Source organism: Triturus cristatus, chromosome 10, assembly GCF_964204655.1.
Source record: "Triturus cristatus chromosome 10, aTriCri1.1, whole genome shotgun sequence".
Classification (NCBI taxonomy): domain Eukaryota; kingdom Metazoa; phylum Chordata; class Amphibia; order Caudata; family Salamandridae; genus Triturus; species Triturus cristatus.
The window spans coordinates 493242294-493260788 of record NC_140593.1 but is presented as its reverse complement, the minus strand read 5'-3'; the positions used below and the strand labels follow the sequence as shown (position 1 = coordinate 493260788).

The 18495-nt window shown below is 44.0% G+C and overlaps 1 protein-coding gene across 18 annotated transcripts in view; it reads right to left on the bottom strand.

Annotated features, from left to right (window-relative positions):
* Positions 1-18495, bottom strand: part of DIP2C (DIP2 acetate--CoA ligase C (putative)) — a 1028010-nt gene that overhangs the window by 464447 nt on the left and 545068 nt on the right. The gene's annotated exons all lie outside the window — the stretch shown is intronic.

Sequence of the window (18495 nt, the reverse complement as noted above, 5' to 3'; positions counted from 1 at the left end):
ATTCAAATGCACACCACCTTACTTTCACATTTTATGCGTAGTTTAAAAATAATGAGAAAATAATACATTTTTAATAATGTGTAGAAATTAATGTGTAAGCTTTAATGAAGATCAAGTGCGCTTAATTGCAAAAATTGTAGTACGCAAACATATTTACTCGTATTAGGCCACAAATGGCTAAAGCAACATTGCCTGACAAGCTGACTAGACTAGAAACACTAAATGTTCATAAAATGTTTAATTCTTGACCTTTCCATGAGCATATATTTTTATCAAATAAATAGTTGCATAAATGTTTTAATTTATTTCCACAGAATGTTTTTACTTACATAAAGATCACTGTTAGCAAATGATTCAAAATAAGTCTTTTAATGGGGGTAAAGAAGAGTTCATATATGAAGATGCAGAATTCTTAAAGAAAATAAATGGCTGCTGTGCTATATGTTTCTCTATTTCGCTATATTGATATTTCAACTTCTACATAGACCACTGTAAGAAACTTAATATATTAGAAGGTTAGAAATGTAGTTTGAACCTGACTAGGAGAAGGACTCATGAATTTAGAATTGATACAACTTTGCTGCAAACCTAACATTGCTGTCTGTGGACTATTATATTCCTATGAAAAGACAAGGATTGGTCTTGTTCTCATGAGAGCATTGTACGATGATTGGTTGACATCGATAAAATGTGTTGTCTACAATAGTGCGTGTTCTTAGAGTAGGGCACCACAATCTTTTCGACACCATTTACCCTGACTTCATGTCACAATGCTCTGAGACCCTACTAAGTTTCTTGAACCGGCCACCCCACTTCCGGCTACAGTGTGTGTGGTGCTGGTTGAACGGTCTAGTGCTCCCAGCACACACACTATTTAATCCCATGCCGAAGCGGGCGCGCAGCGGACATTAGTAAGTCCTTGGTGCTGCCTGTGTCTCGTTACTGGTTTTTTAAACTATTTATGCTGCCTGGAAAATACCCTTAGGCGGTACTAAAACTGTTGTTGCCTAGCCTTGCGAGCGTACCGACTGTGACTGTGTTTTATGGCCCTGGGAGTGTTGGGCAAAGGGGAGGCCACTTACTTTGTGCTTGGTTGCTGGCGGCTTGGTTCTTGCCTGAGGGTACTCTCGCCCTGGTCTGCCGCGGCTGGTGCCGTTTGCGTGGAGGGCGCTGCAACGTACCCTCGGCTCTCCAGCTTCATTTCCGGCCACCCCACTTCCGGCTACAGCGTGTGGTGCTGGTGGAACGGTCTAGTGCTCCCAGCACACACACTATTTAATCCCATGCTAAAGCAGGCGCGCAGCAGGTGCGCCGCTGGCATGCCGCTGGCATGCCAAAGACAGGCCCGCCTGCGCCCGTCCGCGTCTGGACGGCACCAGGGGCCAGGACCCCTGGTTCTTTCACAAGGTACACAGGCTGCTACTCCTCAGCAGAGATTCTAGCTCTCAGAAACACAGTGGAGAACGACTGCTTACATTCTATCGCGGTTGGCTCAGGAATGAAGGGCTGTAGGAATTGTAACATTCTGCTAACGTCAGTTACTGTGGAAAGGAAGAAGGGGGAGGGATTGGAATCAGTGAAAGACTCCTTACTCTGCCTGACTCTGAACTGCAGGTCTCTGAGTATACATAGCCAGGAAATGTATGATCTATTAGTGGACCAAAAGCCAGCAGGGCTATTTTTAGTGGAGACATGGCTCCCTGATCAATCTGCACCGGATATTCTGGAAGCACTGCCAGAAGGTTATGCTATTCTGAGGGTGGACAGATCGGGAGGAGGGGGTTGTGGTTTTTTAAAAAGAATTCTAGTTAAAGATGTCTAACCTGCTGCAGTTTGGCTGCAAAGTGGCCATTTTTAACATGTCCCTTAATAGCGAAAGGTCAGTTGTTGGTCTCCTTATTTACAGACCCCCAGGCCCAGCAAGAGCATTTATTGACACATTGGCTGAGATAGTGCCCCCTTACACCATCCACTACCCCAGTTTTATCATTTTGGGGGATCGGCATTTGCATCTAGAAGATAAAGAGAATCGAGAAATTGGTGAGATGACAAGGGGACTACAAGCCATGGGCTTAGAACAGTTGGTCCACACATCCACGCACATTAGGGGCCATATCTTAGACAATATTTTCTCTAACAGTACACAAGTAAAAGCGTTATTACCTGTGCCTGTAGTCTGGTCTGACCACTCGATTCTCCCATTTCAGATTGTGAATCTGAGAAAGGTCCCTCGCAATCTGGAAAAGCGACCAGAGCCCATAATGACCCGGAAAGGGCTTCACTTGCCCACGATAATTTTAGTTGGCTTTAAGCACTCTGGAATTAAGGGCTGAACCCCAGATAGCAGAGAATCAAGTCTCTCTGTGGATTATGGAGGTAGTAGACTCCATAATGCCTCTGAAACCCTGTAAGAGTGCCTGTCTAACTCCATCAGCGAAATGGTTCACAGAGGAACTGGCAATATTGAGAACCGAATGCAAACTCCTTGAACGTCACTGGAGGGTGAACTATCTGAATGAAAATAAGCTGAAATACTTAGAAGTACTCAAGTTCTATCATCAACAAATTAGGAGAGCACAAAGGGAGTTCTTCATTGAGCAAATCGAATCAGTTAAAAACTCCTCTAAGAACATTTTTAGTGTTGTCAAACAACTGACTTTGTTAGAACGTGTCACAGCAATATTGCCTGCTTCTAAAGACTACTGTAACAAAGTAGCTGGTTTTTTTCGCGGGAAAGATAGAAAAAATATATTCCATCTTCCCTGATGGTAGCAGGAATGATATCATTGCTCCAGCTAAAAAGTATTCACGGGTCGAGGATAGGTTTATTTTTCATCCTCCTGAAGAAAGTGACGTTCTAAAACGTATGGAAGTAGTTAAATCCGGGTCTCCCCTGGATTTGATCCCCCCCCGAGATTATTACTGCGAGGGAAAGAAGCCATTGCATCTTACCAAACTGCTGAAGATGTCCTTTAGCTCAGGTTCCTAGCAATTGGAAACAAGCTATGGTGGTGCCACTGCTAAAGAAACCATCTTTAGATACAGCGCTCCCGGAAAATCTGAGACCTGTATTTTTGCTTCCTTATTCTTCTAAAATTGCGGAGAAACATCTGAATATTCAACTGACTACGTTCATGGAAGAAAAACAGGTTCTCCATGAAACCCAGTATGGTTTCAGGCCGCTTCACAGCTCTGAATCAGCCTTACTTTTGGCTTCTGAGGCCTTAAAAATTGCAGCTGATGAGGGAAGGACAACAACATTGATTTTACTGGATCTGAGTGCGTCGTTTGATACGGTCTCCCACGGCCTTCTGTTGGAACATCTGTGGGAGGCCGGGGTCAGGGGCAGCACATGGGAATGGATCAAGCACTTCTTGCAGAATAGATCCTTCCAGGTCTTACAACATCCTTTTAAGTCTGAGGTATGTCCTTTGTCTCAAGGGGTTCCACAGGGCCCGGCTCTCAGCCCTACTTTATTTAATGTGTACATGCGCCCTCTGGCAGACATTGTGCTGAAACATGGGGTGAAACTGGTGTCATATGCCGATGACACTCAGTTGATTGTCACATTGGAGCAAAAGGAGGCAGAAGCGGCACCTAATTTCAAGGCCTGTTAGAGTGATCCTGCGAACTGGATGAAGTTCAGCTGTTTGCAATTAAATAAAGGAAAGATGGAGGTGATGGTGGTGGGTAAACAGCCCTCCATGTGGTCACATTTGTGGTGGCCGGAGGAATCGGGACCAACACCGACTCCCAAACCTAAGGTTAAAAATTTGGGAGTCTGGTTCGACAACACCCTATCGTTTACAGAGCAGATATCAGCTGTGGCCAGAACATGCTTTGGCATTCCAAGAATGCTGTGCAAAATCTTGGATATACTGCCATTAGATGTCAAAAGGACCATTGTGCAGTCCTTTGTCTGGTCCCGTCTGGAGTACTGCAACGTCCTCTATCTGGGGTTGACCAAAATAAATCTGAACATCTTACAGAAGGTCCAAAATGCAGCTGCCTGGTTGATATTGCATATCCCTAGGCGGGCATCGGTGGGGGCAGCCTTGAGGGAACTACACTGGCTCCCTACACATGCTACAGTCACCTTTAAGGCTTTGTGTTTCTACCATGGGATCATCAACGAGAAAGGGCATAGGTACCTGTGCCCACTACTCACTGCTTATAGACCTACCCGGAATCGGAGGTCTTTGGGCACTGCTAAGTTGGTAGTGCTTAAGATTCATAAGGTATGGTCAGGAGGTAGATCCTTTGGTTTCCTCGTGGCTAAGGCCTGGAATAACCTACCTATGGAACTGAGGACATATCCATCGGAGTCAATGTTCCGTAAAAAACTGAAAACCTGGCTCTTTCAATCTCCACCTGGGGATTGGCGTTAGTTTCTGGTGGTAGGCCTTCACACATCTTAGGGCCTGTGAGCCTTGTGGTCGTGGTCCATGATGTCCTAGCGCGGGGACACTCCGTTGGAGTACCCAGGCGCTTTATAAGCTTAATATTATAATAATAAACTCTCCTTATGGAAAGTTCTGCTTTGATATATTTTTGATCTATTGGGCTGACTTTAATGCTGAAGCTTTTTGCTTATATCTCACTCTCCCAAAGTAAAACTCTTTATGGGTTCTGACGGACTCCATTTTCTCCCCATTCTCAGAATAGGGACTCTTTTCTGTTCATACATTGATGATTGAGATTAATATGAATTTGTAACCTATTAAAGATGGTTTATTAAAAGTTTTAATGAATAAACCCTTTAACTCATACCAAATTCTCCTTATTGACTGAAATAGATTAGTGATTGTTATTATATTTTATGTGCTGTACAGCTCCTGATCTTCTCTAAAACAACGTAAAAGATCCATCGCAAATAACAAACAAGCGGCAGGGGTTTAGCCCGGATGCTGGTAAACGGACACCTTTAAAACTGAAAACAATTGCTTGCCATTCCAGCAACATCTTTAACCGAACATGTTTCAACTTGAACCCAACATGACTGCAAACTTGCAAACAGATGGAGCCTTTACACAGAGACACGGCACATTGGCAAATGCAGCTCTAGAAGACCTTTATTTTTTCCTTCTATGTACTCTTTTGGATCTATGAGAAGAGAGGGGTTTGTATAACCCACAATATCGGGTTCTGAAACGTCATTTCCTACATGGTGAAACCCACTTGCAAGGCTACCTATCAAACAATAACTTGGCCTTGATTTTTCTTCATGCTACAAGTTAGCAGAATGAGAAGGCCATGAAGGAGTTCAGAGGGTTTCGGCTGCAAACGTTTCTGCGTACACATCTCCCCAATGAGGGCCAGCTAGTTATGGGGTTACCCTGTGGTAAAGAAAGGCACTAAAGATTCTCCGTTATTAACAAGCAGGTAGGAGGATGCATGTAATGACCCGACCAATTCTGCAGCGCCTAATCGGCGAGTGTCCAACACACTCAATGTGCACTTCAACCACGACCATTCATCATATCAAAATGTGAGAAAATAAGATAGAGAACAATAAACACTGGATGTCTATCATATTTCTGCTTAGCCGAACTTGCCACCTTTCGACAAGAACACACCACACTTTACGTATATAAATGTATATAATTTCTTCGCATGCTTCCCTAGCCCCCTCACTCAAATTGATGGGCATCTCTCCATTGTTGGGTTTGTGTAGCATAAATCGCATTAAACATTTAAACACAGAACAATATATATTAGGGGGTATTACCAAAGAAACTAGTGAAATGCTCTACATGCACTGGAGAATCGGTGGATCATCACTGTACATACAATGGTCGAACCAAGGGCACGGTTACTGCTGAATATTGATGAAACCGGGTAGAGGTCCCTACAGGTGTAATGGTGACAATGGGTGAAGAATGTTGTATAACGAATGATAAAACTAGACATTCTTGTAACATTAATAATAATAATAATAATAATACTGTATTTTATAAAGCGCGAACAGCTACCTCGCTAGGAGGTGTCCCGGCGCTGGCAGAACACAGTAGACCTAATCCAGAGAGGTGGATCTAGCGGGGTAGGTTGAAGAGCCATGTTTTCAGCAGTTTCCTGAAGCAAGGTTCAGAGGGGGCCTGCTGGATTCCTTGTGGGAGAGTGTTCCATAGAGATGTAACATTTGCCGAAAAAGTCCGTCCGCCTAGCCGAGCCTTTTTCGTACGCGGGACAACTAGTTGAATATGGCAGTTGGACCGCAGTGCGCGGGTTTGGGAATATCTCGGGAGGCGGTTCTTCAGGTAATCTGGACAGGAGCCATACAGAGATCTGAACGCCAGCGTGAGTGCTTTAAATTTTATTCTGCTAGCCACTGGCAGCCAGTGCAGTGAACGAAGGTGCGGAGAGACCGACTGTTTAAGAGGGATTCGCAGTAGCAGTCTCGCAGCCGCATTTTGAACTACCTGAAGTTTTTGCGTCAGATACTTCGGAAGGCCAAGGTAGAGTCCATTGGCATAGTCCAACCGTGCTGTGACAGTGGCATGAATCACCGTTTTCCGGCAGTTCTCCGGAAGGAGTCTAAGGACTTTACGGAGATTTCTCAGTTTACTCAAGCAGCAACCGGCAACTTGTTGGATATGAGAGGTGAAGGACATGCTATCGTCCCACCTTACTCCAAGATTTTTTGCCGAACGGCTGGGTGAGGGGGCTGAGCCCATCTCTGTCGGCCACCAAAGTTCAGAGGCGGGGGTGGGGCCCTTGCCAAAGAAGATAACTTCAGTCTTATTGGCATTTAATTTTAATTTATTCGTGTTCATCCAATGGGCGATATCCTGGAGACAGCCCTTAAAGTTCGCAAAAGACTCCTGAGTCATCTCTGAATACGGAAATACCAGCTGGGTGTCGTCTGCATAGGAAATTGCCTTGACACCCCAGTTGGCGATCAACGTGAAGAGGGGAGCGAGGTAGATGTTGAACAAAAGGGGGCTGAGAGCCGACCCTTGCGGGACTCCGCAGCTGAGGGCCTTGGGTGCTGAGGAAACCGTCCCAAGTGCCACCTTTTGAGTTCTCTGGGATAGATATGAGTGTATCCATCCTAGTGCCTTGTCCTGGATACCTATCTCGGCCAAGCGACTGAGTAGTCTAGCATGGTCCACTGTGTCGAAGGCGGCCGACAGATCCAGGAGAACCAGCATTGCTGAGTTACCTGCATCCATCGACCACCTTATTGACTCGGCTACCTCAATCAGCGCTGTTTCCGTACTAAAGCCGGGACGGAAGCCAGATTGTGTCTCATGAAGTACCTTATTTACTTCTATGAATCTGCTCAGTTGGCGCTGTATGGTTTTCTCCAGCATTTTTTCCCGGGGCAGCTAACAGTGATATTGGACGGAGGTTACTAAGATCTCCTGGGTCCCCATTTGATTTTTTCTTTAGTGGGAGGAGAGTAGCATGTTTCCAGACGTCCGGAAACATACCTGAAGCGATGGATGAGTTCCAAATGTGTTGTATTATGGGAGCTACAAACTCAGCTAGAGAGCTCCATAATTTAGCTGGGCACGGGTCATCTGGGGAGCCGGATTTACAACGGATAAGTTCTTGTTTTACCTCACTCAGGGAAATATTCCTGAACTGGGAGAGGATCTCACCTGGCTCACCTTTAAACACGTAGTCCTGTTTCAGCGTCTTTCTTGCTGGTCTAAAAGATTCATACACCTTTTTGATCTTTTGATCAAAGAACTCAGAGATGTGCTCGCAAAGAGTGGGAGTCGGCGAAACCTCTCTCTCAATGCACTTGGGTGTAAAAAACGACTGTACTACCTTGAAGATCTGTTTGCTTGACTGATCTGCCTGGAGAATTGAGTCAGCATAGAATTGTTTTTTACTTCTTCTAATCGCTTTCCGTAATTTTTTGGAAGCTTCCTTATATCTAATTCTATCTTCCAGGCCCTAGTTTGCTCTCCATAGTCTTTCCAGCTTTTTGCAGGCTGATTTCTCTTTCCTCAGGTCCTGCGAGAACCAGGGAGCTGAAGGGGAGTCTCTCTTTGATAATGCTCGAGATGCTGGAGCAATGGTGGAGATCATCTTGCTGACCCAGACATTGAGGAGATGTGCGTCTGAGTTGGCATTGTCGGTCAGAGAAGGAGTAGTTTGTGCCAAGACAGAGCCCATAGTGTCAGGGGTCAGTCTTTTCCAATGTCTCTTTAGGAAATAACGTTTACTTGAAGCGGGGATATCATAAACCATATTCAGTTTAAATGGGACCAAAAAGTGGTCTGACCATGTCAGAGGGAGTGGTTCCTCAGGCAGCACATCCTTGATGTTGGAGAAGATGAGATCGATCGTGTGGCCCCCTATATGTGTAGGGCCCTTATTGATCAGTCTAAGACTGGCCGTATTTAACGTTGTTCTAAACAGCTCTGTCGTGGTACAGTCGGATTTATCCATATGGATGTTGAAATCTCCTATCACAATGAATTGAGGGTGGAGGAGAGAGCTCTGAACAATCGTGTCTAGTAGGGTAAGTAGGTGGGGATCTATCCCACCCGGAGGGCGATAAATCAACAATCCTGCTAGCGATAGCTTAGGGTTAACCTGAAAGCAAAAGTGAAGGCCTTCAATTCCCTGAATAGTGGTGGGGGCCGACGAGGTTAATATTAGCTGTTCTTTAAAAATAATAGCTACACCACCGCCTCTCTTTGCGCCAGGACGGTTAACGAGACAGATTTTGAATCCCGGAGGGACTGCTAGTGCAATAGAGGTCATGTTTTCCTCCTTGATCCAAGTCTCTGTTAAAAACAGGACATCCCACTCCTGGTCTTCTAGTAATAACCAAACGTCATCTGCATGTTTTGCTAGGGATCTGCAGTTCAGTAGGCCCGCTCTGAGGCCTGTCTGAGTTGGAGGTTTGGGATTGGGGAGCCTCATAGGGTGTATAGTGCCAATAACTATCCCACAGTTGCCACAATTCTGAGGGGAGTTGAGGGTCTGAGGATCTATTCTGTCCGAGCAGCCGACAAACGAGGGAACAAGCGCCCTTAAATCCTCACCCGACCACACTATCCTATCATCTTTTGTCCCATTACCGACAGCATATCTGGCCCCGGCCGCTGTCCGGTCGCGGACGGGCGCAGACGGGCTTGCTTTAGGCGCACCTTCGGCGCGCAAACGGCGCACCCGCTGCGCTCGTCCGCTGCGCTTCCGGTGGAAGCACATGTTAAGTAGGGTAGAGGAAGGGGTGTGGCCTGACAGGTGGTGGGCGTGGCCTGCGTGTCTCAGGGGAGGGCGTCCACCCCAGGAAGTATCCCGTGGCAGCGTTCCTGTAGCTGCGCGGGAAAGCCCAAGTGCCCAGGGTCTAAGGTAATGTTTCACAAAGTGCAGAGCAACAAGGTAAAATCCGATTTTAAAAACAAGAGATTACACAGATGATTTTAAAACTCGCTGAAAACAATTCTCCCGGCTTCCGCCTCAGGAGGTCAAATTGGTTCTGTCTCGCGCACGCTTCGGCGCGCTATTTAAGGCTCGCCGGAAGGGGCGTGGCCTGACAGGTGGTGGGCGTGGCCTGCGTGTCTCAGGGGAGGGCGTCCACCCCAGGAAGTATCCTGTGGCAGCGTTCCTGTAGCTGCGCGGGAAAGCCCAAGTGCCCAGGGTCTAAGGTAATGTTTCACAAAGTGCAGAGCAACAAGGTAAAATCCAATTTTAAAAACACAAGAGATTACACAGATGATTTTTAAAACTCGCTAAAAACAATTCTCCCGGCTTCCGCCTCAGGAGGTCAAATTGGTTCACATTCACAAACCATTTGAAAAACCACATGAATGCATACATGGGAATAATTCATCGCTAAACAAAAACCTCCTGCTGAAAACGGAAAGAAAGAACAACATTAAATCTACGAACTCCGGTTAGACAAAGCTTTTTTTAAATATCTAAGCAGGATGAGGAAAATAAATCAATAATGATAACTAAATGTTTCTTCTTTCTTCATTGATCTTAGTCGCTAACATCAAAATATCAAATTACAAGTTTAGATTCAAGTTATGTTCCTTCCTTTAAGTTCACTTCCTTTTATCAGGTACACTAATATGTGTTCAGTAGCTTTAGCCCATGTTGCCTGTCCCTCTCAGAGGAGCTGTTATCAATACAGCTTGCTGCCCGGATATTGCCTCAGAATTACATTATCCATTCTTGCTTGGGACTTTCTACTAAGGCTCGAGCACAGGAATGGTTTGTGGAGTTTCTCCTTATTTGTTCATTTCGGCTATTCTATTTGCATAGCTGCAACTGGTCATTTACTATTTGCATTTCATTCATTTTTCTTTCAAAAGATCATGTGCTCTCTGTGTTAGTTACTTTCCCTTCCTCGCAGGTTCTAAATTCTAGTTTTGATACTTGTTTGGCAATAGTTTCTCCACGTAGGCAATTTTCAGGGTCTTCAGAATTTATGTTATTACATGTATTTCAGTCTTTGTGCTCTTTGATCTTTTTGTGCTCGATTTTCTAGAGCAAAAATATGCATCTCCTGACACCGAGGTAGTACTCTGACATGGTGGGGCATACCTTGCTAGTCCCTTGGTCACATGGGTATACATTATGTCTTGGGTTTCCACGAACAATTTCTTATCAGACCCTCAATCTTTTTAAGGCCTGGATATAACATTCATATAGGACATAGATAGTTTAAATGACTTGTTTTCTCATAACACTACTTCACAAAACTTACTGCTGTGATAACATTCTTCTCCTTTTTGTAAGATTAGTCAAAGATTCAGGGTGGGCCTTCATAAATGTCTGGTTAGGAAGAGTAACTCTTAGTGCATTTAAGTGGGATGTTTTTTTCTAGGGTTTCAGGAAAGGGTTCTTTTTCAGGTGGTACCTGCCATCTGTTCACACTACTTGTGTTCTCTTCCAACTTTGAAGCCCAATCCCAAAACCTCGCTGGCTCATTCATCCCGGACACTCGTTTGCGAGCACTAAGTGGTTATCATTATTTAAGCTATGGGTTAGCTTCTTTCACCCAAGATGACATAGGGTCTAAATCCTTACCTGAGCTTCAACACCTACAACCCTGGGTTTTTGGATGAACAGTTTCATTGCCCACTTGTGGTCTTAGGACTTGCACCAAAGTCTTGCTCACAGTTGCCCCCCGGTGCTGAAACTGCTAAAGCTGTGTTAGCATCCTTGTCTGGTCAGCTTACTTCTGTCTTTCCTCTATCTGGGTTATGCCGCACCACCTCTCCTCCTTTCCCTTCAAGATTCTGCATCTATGGTGCAATTATAATGTCTACCTCTGGGCAAGTATCTGCTTCCCTTTCATGGTGGTATTTTAGAGGATTTTAATCAACATGACAGTAGAAGATGTGGTTGAAATTGGATCCTTCCACATATACTGTTGGCATCATCATTTGAATTAAAGCATTATGCGGGCTATAAGTTTAGAAAGTGTGCTTTTTAATGATAAGGAGGAGAGGAGAACCTGTCTCTCTACTGATCATACTTCAAAGGTAAAAAGGGAAAAGTGGACGGAGAGACAATTAAATCTAATTAAAAAGCTAGGGTGTTTTGCATTTCAATATGAATTATATTAATGATCTGTTAGAGCATTAACCCACTTTGCTTTTCTTCAATCTATAATTTTCAACTTTCCTTTCCCCACGCACACATGAGAAAGTTGGATTCTCTCCTCTGTCAGCAGCACTGCCTCATGCAGCCACCATCTGGGACTCTGGCATAAAGTGAAATATAAAGCAAGGTCTTTACTCAGTTGAAAGACATAACTGTAATAGTGATCAAAAGTATCTGTTTATCCTTCCCTTGTGTACCAAAAGACCCATCAGCCCTGCATTATAAATAATCGAAGGCAGGTAAGAAGAACCATGTTAACAATAGTCTAAAATAGTCAACGTAAAACATCAAAAAGTAGCTATTGTTCCATGGGCAAGACCAAACCACCAGCAGGAGATAAAACAAACCACAGTGAGTATGACAAAGGAGAGCCCACAGAAGGAAGCTAGGAAGCCTGGCAAAAAGAAGCTACTAGAAAGACCTTATTCCTCTGTCTATCTCTAATCCCTCTCACCAAAAGGAACCTGTAGGACTGCAAGACTTCATTAAAAAAAAAAATCAGATCAAATGTAACCAACTTTAGAGGAGGAAGCAGAAGGAACAATAGGACCAACACAAATATCAGAGATGAAAATTGAAAAGTACAATTTTGACAAGTGACCAGATGTAATAGAAAGACAACAATAGAGGCAGGGATGCAAGAGGTAGAGATGATCAGGATGCATATACTGGACCACTAAATTGGACAAAAGACACAGGATGACTCAGAACGTTTGGTAAATCACGCCATGCTAAAATATTTATGCAAGGTGGAAGAGAAAATAAATAAGGCATAAAACCTGGAGAAAAATATTTGAAGAGTGCATCAAGATCCAGCTGCGGTGGAAACCAATCGAGTATTGACCTTGCCCAATAACCAATAGCTAAATTCTACATTCAGGATGGCAACCTACATTTTTTAATTCACTTAAATATTTCACAGACAGACCAGAAATAATGGAAACAGAGAACGTTTACATCAAGAAATTTCAATGACGTAGGACAGAAACCTTTTTGCAATATGTGGGTAAGTGAAAGATTGCTCATACATATGAAACCAAAATTGCAGCAAATATAAATGAAGAAGAAAATAATGAAAAGGAAAAAATAAATTTAGGAAACAGAAATCTACCAGATACCCATAATCCACTGCTGTGATGCAAACAGCAAGTGCTATGGGTGGGAAGATGCATCTTGGCCTAGTAGAGAGAGAACAAAGGGCAAATACCGAGAGTTGGAGAATTAATGAAAAGGACCACAAATAGATCCCTGCTACAATAGCAATTATTATCACTGATAGTATGTATCAATTACATTAGGATGGCAATTTTACCCAGCGTTCTCTTAAAGAGTTAATCAATTCCTAATAGGCTTTCCCCAAAAAATATTTGTCAGATTAAGAAGGTATGCTTTCTATGAGAATACAAAAAACCTAGTCAAACCTACGATATACTTGCATCCTCCAAAAGGAGGATGGTGATCATCAGAATTGTAACCGTATTTCTATGCAGGAGCTATGAGAGAGGTTGAGCCTGTAGTCAAGTGGAGATACAGCAATGAAGTTAATGTTTGTAGACCCATTATCAATTGCAAAATATTCCTATATCTTACGTTTTTTTCAATCATGAAATTCTTGGGACTTAAGTTCTTTGGCCACTGTCCATCTTCGTAACTAGGAGAGGTCTATTACGGCATAATATTCACACTTGGATATTAGTCTTTTTGCTATGATTTGGGCCTGTGAGAGATTTTGCAGTTTCATTACAAGACGAAGGCTACCATTATACAAATGCTTTTATTTGCTGCTCCAACATGCAGCCCTTTGGCGGGGAAATATTTAATCTCACCACCATTAGACACCTTTGTAGTGTGGAATGATGGCCAATGGACCACGTAAATAACTATTTAAGTCAGTGGGTAAGGAAATCTCTGGATAGAGAAACTCGCAATCTACTGTGAAACAAATGCCCCAGACCTTCCACCGGGGATAAAGTGTGTAATACTCCCAACCGTGACCCCAAACTGATAACCTTCCTGTTCAAGTTTGGAAAGGACCCTAGGAAAGGCATAGAAAAGTGTCTAAAACAGTGCCACGACAAACTCCTGGACATACTTGGCCCGCTCACCCATATTTTAGATATGGCAGAAGATGCCAGGGGGAAAAGATATACCAGTGAATATCGACGTCCTGAGAGGCTGGTCCCAACGTGCCATATGTTTACTGGGCAATGCTAATGCAAATTTAATCACAGAAAGACGGAAGGCAATCCTTTTTAGAATGAATTCCAATTTGGGGGATTTATCCTCGAGAGAGGACATGGGAGCTCCCAAAGGTCTCATCTTTGGGGATAAATCTGTAAAATCACTGGAGAAGTACTTTCCACCTTCACAGCCTTTAGCAAAGCTCAAACCAATATTTGTAGAATCGTTGGAGCATGCCCCTTTTTGGACAGACTGACAGGAGGGGAATGGCTATCAGCTGATGCACCTTTAAGTCCCAGTTCTTCCCACAAAACCAAAGAGGCTCTTCTAACTACAACAGAGGCTATCGTCAGAACTCCAATTTTTACCCTCAAAGAGAGAGAAGCACAAGAATGCGTGGTGGAAGAACTAGATCCTCAACTCAAAGTTACCAAGGTGAGCATGATTACTTATTCCCACACAAAAGTAGGAGGAAGACAAACTCTTTGTTCATATCTGATTTTTGGGAATACCCAATTCAATACAAAAGACCCAGAGAAATGAATTTAGGCACAGAGAAAACGAAGCTCATAGACTTAGAGGTATCCCAAATGATAGAGAAAAAAGCCTTAACAAAAGTATCAGTGATAGAAAATATAGGTAGATTTGCAAGTTCCATTTTCTTGGTCAAAAAGAAGGACAAGGGATGGCAACCTGTTATAAATCTAAAGGAACTAAACAAGTTTTTAAATTACAGGAATTTTAAGTTAGAGGGCATCTATCTCTTCAGGGACATTTTACAAGGCAAGGACTGGCTGGTGAAATTACCTCAAAGATGGCTTTTTCACGATACCCATGGACGAGGACAACCAGAAGTACCTTCGCTTTGTTTGGAAAGGGACACTAATCAGTTCCTCTGCCTACCCTTCGAACTGTCCTCAGTCCCATGGTGCTTTATCAAAGTGCTTCGGCCTGTAGTAAACTACCTCAGAGAAAGAGGAGTTTGACTAATTATATATCTAGACGACATACTCATTATGTCACAGGACAAGGTAGAAGTTCAGAAACATTTATCTTGAGAACGTAGGAGTTATAACTAATACAGAGAAGTCTATCATGATTCCAACTCAAGAGATAGAATTCCTTGGCTTTTTGGTAAATTCCATTTTACCTCAATTAGTTCTCCCTCACACGAAGGTAACAAAAATAAAGATACAAGTGTCTGCAGTATTATCAAAAGAATCAATACTACTGAAAGACCTGGGTCCTGGGACTTCTAACATTTTCTATCCAAGCAGTTTGCCCTGGGCCCCTCCACTACAGAGGCCTACAGAGATTAAAAGCGTGGGGATTAAGAAAAGGTTTATGGTATGGGGACTCAATACCCCTATCCGAGGACACCCGAGAGGACCTACTATGGTGGCTAAAGAATCTCGAAGCATGGAATGGAAAAGCCAACACTGGGAACGTACCAGTCTTTATACTAGAATGACCTACTATGGTGGCTAAAGAATCTCGAAGCATGGAATGGAAAAGCCAGCACTGGGAATGTACCAGTCTTTATACTAGATTCAGATGCAAGCAACCGATGTTGGGGAGCCCACTAAGACAAATTAAAAACCGGGGGAAAGCCAGGGGCACACACGATAGCGCAGTGTTGACCGGTGACCGGTGTTTAGGGGGGGGGGGGGGGAGTTGGATGGTTCGGCACCTTATGCCTCCTAGGGCAGCATGCCTTAATTTGTGGTTGTTTGCTGTAATACTGAGACCTGCAACATTCTTCTCTACCTCTCGGTACGTTTGCATTCCTCAACGCCGCCGTACCTCCGGGTTGACGGCACAGGGCTGTGTGATCCGACATAATCCCAACTGTGTTCTCCGCGGCCGGCCCGCAGGGTTGTAGGCTCTCTGCTGTGTACCGTAAAGCTTAAATAAAGGTCTTTTAAAAAAAATAAAAAATAAAATAAAAAAAAAAACCGGGGGAAGATGGTCAACAAAGAAACAGTCACTAGACAAACTGTCTCGAGATGATAGCGGGATTAAATGCCCTTATGAGTTTCAAAGACTTACTAAAGAATTCAAACACAATCTGTTTAGACAGCTTTTCAGCAGACTCATATATAAACTAATTGGGCAAGTGCAAAAACCAAAACATTATTGGATATATAGCGAAACAGATTTGGTACTTTTGCTGAGAAAAAAAAGATTACGCTCCGAGTAGAATTTATCCCAGGAGCTCAGAATATAAGGGCAGACTGGAAGGAAAATGCTACTTACCAGTATGCATCTATTCTTAGCATGTAGAGCTGTAGATTGGTATAATTATGCATAGATCGCCATCTGGTGTTGGGCTCGGATGTTTGCAATTTGTTTTTTCTTGGAAAAAGTCTTTGTAGTCACGAGGTAGGTGACTCCTCTTTAGGACGATAGTGCGCATGGGCATCGACTGCATCTCCAGATTGTTTTAGCCATGGAGGGTTATGATGGAGTTAGTAAGAATTAGAAAAGATGTCCATGTGTAATGTATCTAAGTAAGATATTACTGGAACAGATAGAGGTATCCGGGGAGGAGGGTGGCGTATACGAATCTACAGCTCTACATGCCAAGAACAGATCCATACTGGTAAGTAGCATTTTCTGTTCGAGGCATATGATCTGTAGATCGTATACTTATGCATAGACTACACAGCAGTTATTCCCTGAGCGGTGGCTACCTGTATCTGTTGCAGTGGTTTGAAAAAGTGTTCTTAATACAGCCTGGCCCACACTAGCTTGTTGTTTTGCTTGCACGTCTACACAATAGTGTTTTGTGAACGTGTGAGGTGCAGACCAAGTTGCTGCTTTACAGATGTTATCTAGGGGAATGTTCCCTAAGAATGCCATAGATACCCCTAGTTTACGTGTGGAGTGAGCTCTAGGGGGAATGGTTAATATGCGTTTGGCTTTAGCATAGCATATTAGGATGCATTTAACAATCCACCTTGCAATTCCTGTTTTTGAGATATGATTGCCCTTATGAGGTGGGGAGAAAGACACAAAAAGTTGTTTAGTCTTTCAAAAGGATTTTGTTCTTTCAATGTGGTAAAGTATCTCTCTTTACACATCTAGCGTGTGAAGAGCTCATTCTGCTACTGAATCTGGTAGAGGGAAAACACTGGGAGTTCTACAGACTGGTTAAGGTGAAAAGCAGACATGACTTTAGGTAGAAATGTTGGGTTCGTCCTAAGAACCACTTTGTTATGGTGAATTTGTAGAAATGGTTCTTGTATGGTTAATGCCTGGAGTTCACTGACTCTCCTGAGAGAGGTGATAGCAATTAGGAAAGCTACTTTCCAGGCTAGAAATTGTAATTCGCATTTATGCATAGGTTCAAATGGGGGACCCATGAGTCTGGTAAGGACCACATTTAAGTTCCATACTGGAGCGGGTGGAACTCTATGTTGAATTATTCTTTTAATTCCTCCCATAAAAGCTTTGATAGATGGTACTCTGAACAAAGACAAATGTTGTCTGTTTTGAAGATAAGCTGCTATGGCAGCGAGATGTGGTCTAATGGATGTATACACTAGGTTACATTGTTGTAGGTGCAAAAGGTAACACATGATGTTTTGACTATAAGCATCTAGTGGGTTGATTTAGTTGTTTGTACAGTAAATTACAAATGTTTTCTACTTTGCGGCATAGCAAGCTCTAGTGGTAGTTCGACTAGCCTCTTTAATGATGTCCATGCAGTCTGGCGGGAGATTGAACTAACCAAGCTTTATGTTGTCTCTGTGTTCGTCAGTCCTTTTTATTGTTGTGTGTCCAGGGAGGTGATTTTTGACCTCAATTGCCCTGATGAATTTGCCACAAATTAATTGGCAATGAAACATGTTGGCCGTCATTAACAAGGTATTCAACATGCTGTGTTTTTAAGCAGTGGGATAGACTCCTAATAAAAATAAAAAGTACGGAGGCAAGATGGCGGCCGTGTAGCTGCGGTCGTAAGCAGTAGGTCACAAGGAGGATGAAGTTCGATACCTGAGATCACCCAGGAGAAACGGGACGGTGTTATGACGGTCTTATTTTGATCTGGAGGAGGACTGAGCTTGGGATGATCGTTTTGCTTCGTTGTGACTGTGGTGGTGGCGGTCCAGGCTGCGGCTTACTCTCTGCATTGGCGGCGTCGGCTCTGCGCTCCTTCTACCGGTGTAGACCTGTGGTCAGCTGTGGGCGGAGACAGTGGTGGTTGCGAAGGCAGCGGAGAGCGCGAAAGCCGGCCGACGGAGACAGAGAAGGGGACGACTGCCTGTTGGAGGGGTCGCGGGATTTTCGTGGTGCGGACTGTGAGGACAATCCAGGCAGCTTGTGCCCCCCCTCATTAAGACCGGACATCTAACGGTTAAATACCGATTCCGACATCATGCCCCCCAAAGGCAGCAACGCTAGAGCGGCCGGGGCTAAAAGGAAGGGCGGAACGGGCGGAACGGATGGTGGAACAGCGCCGCAGGAGCAGGCTAATAACCCGGCTGAGATCCCCGCCAGGAAGCAACAACAAGCCGGTAAGATCCGCCAGGGCACTGTTGCCCCGGCCACCACAGCGACTACAGCCCTCCCTATTGCTAGCATGTTTCTCAAATCCAGTAAGGAGAAGGGCGCTAAAAGCACTATGCATTTGGATCCTACTTCTTTCGAACGAGGGAATTCGCAGGCCGCTGCTATATTGACCCCCCCCTGGGAAGACGGACGACATAATCGGTACAGTTGAGAGCCCTG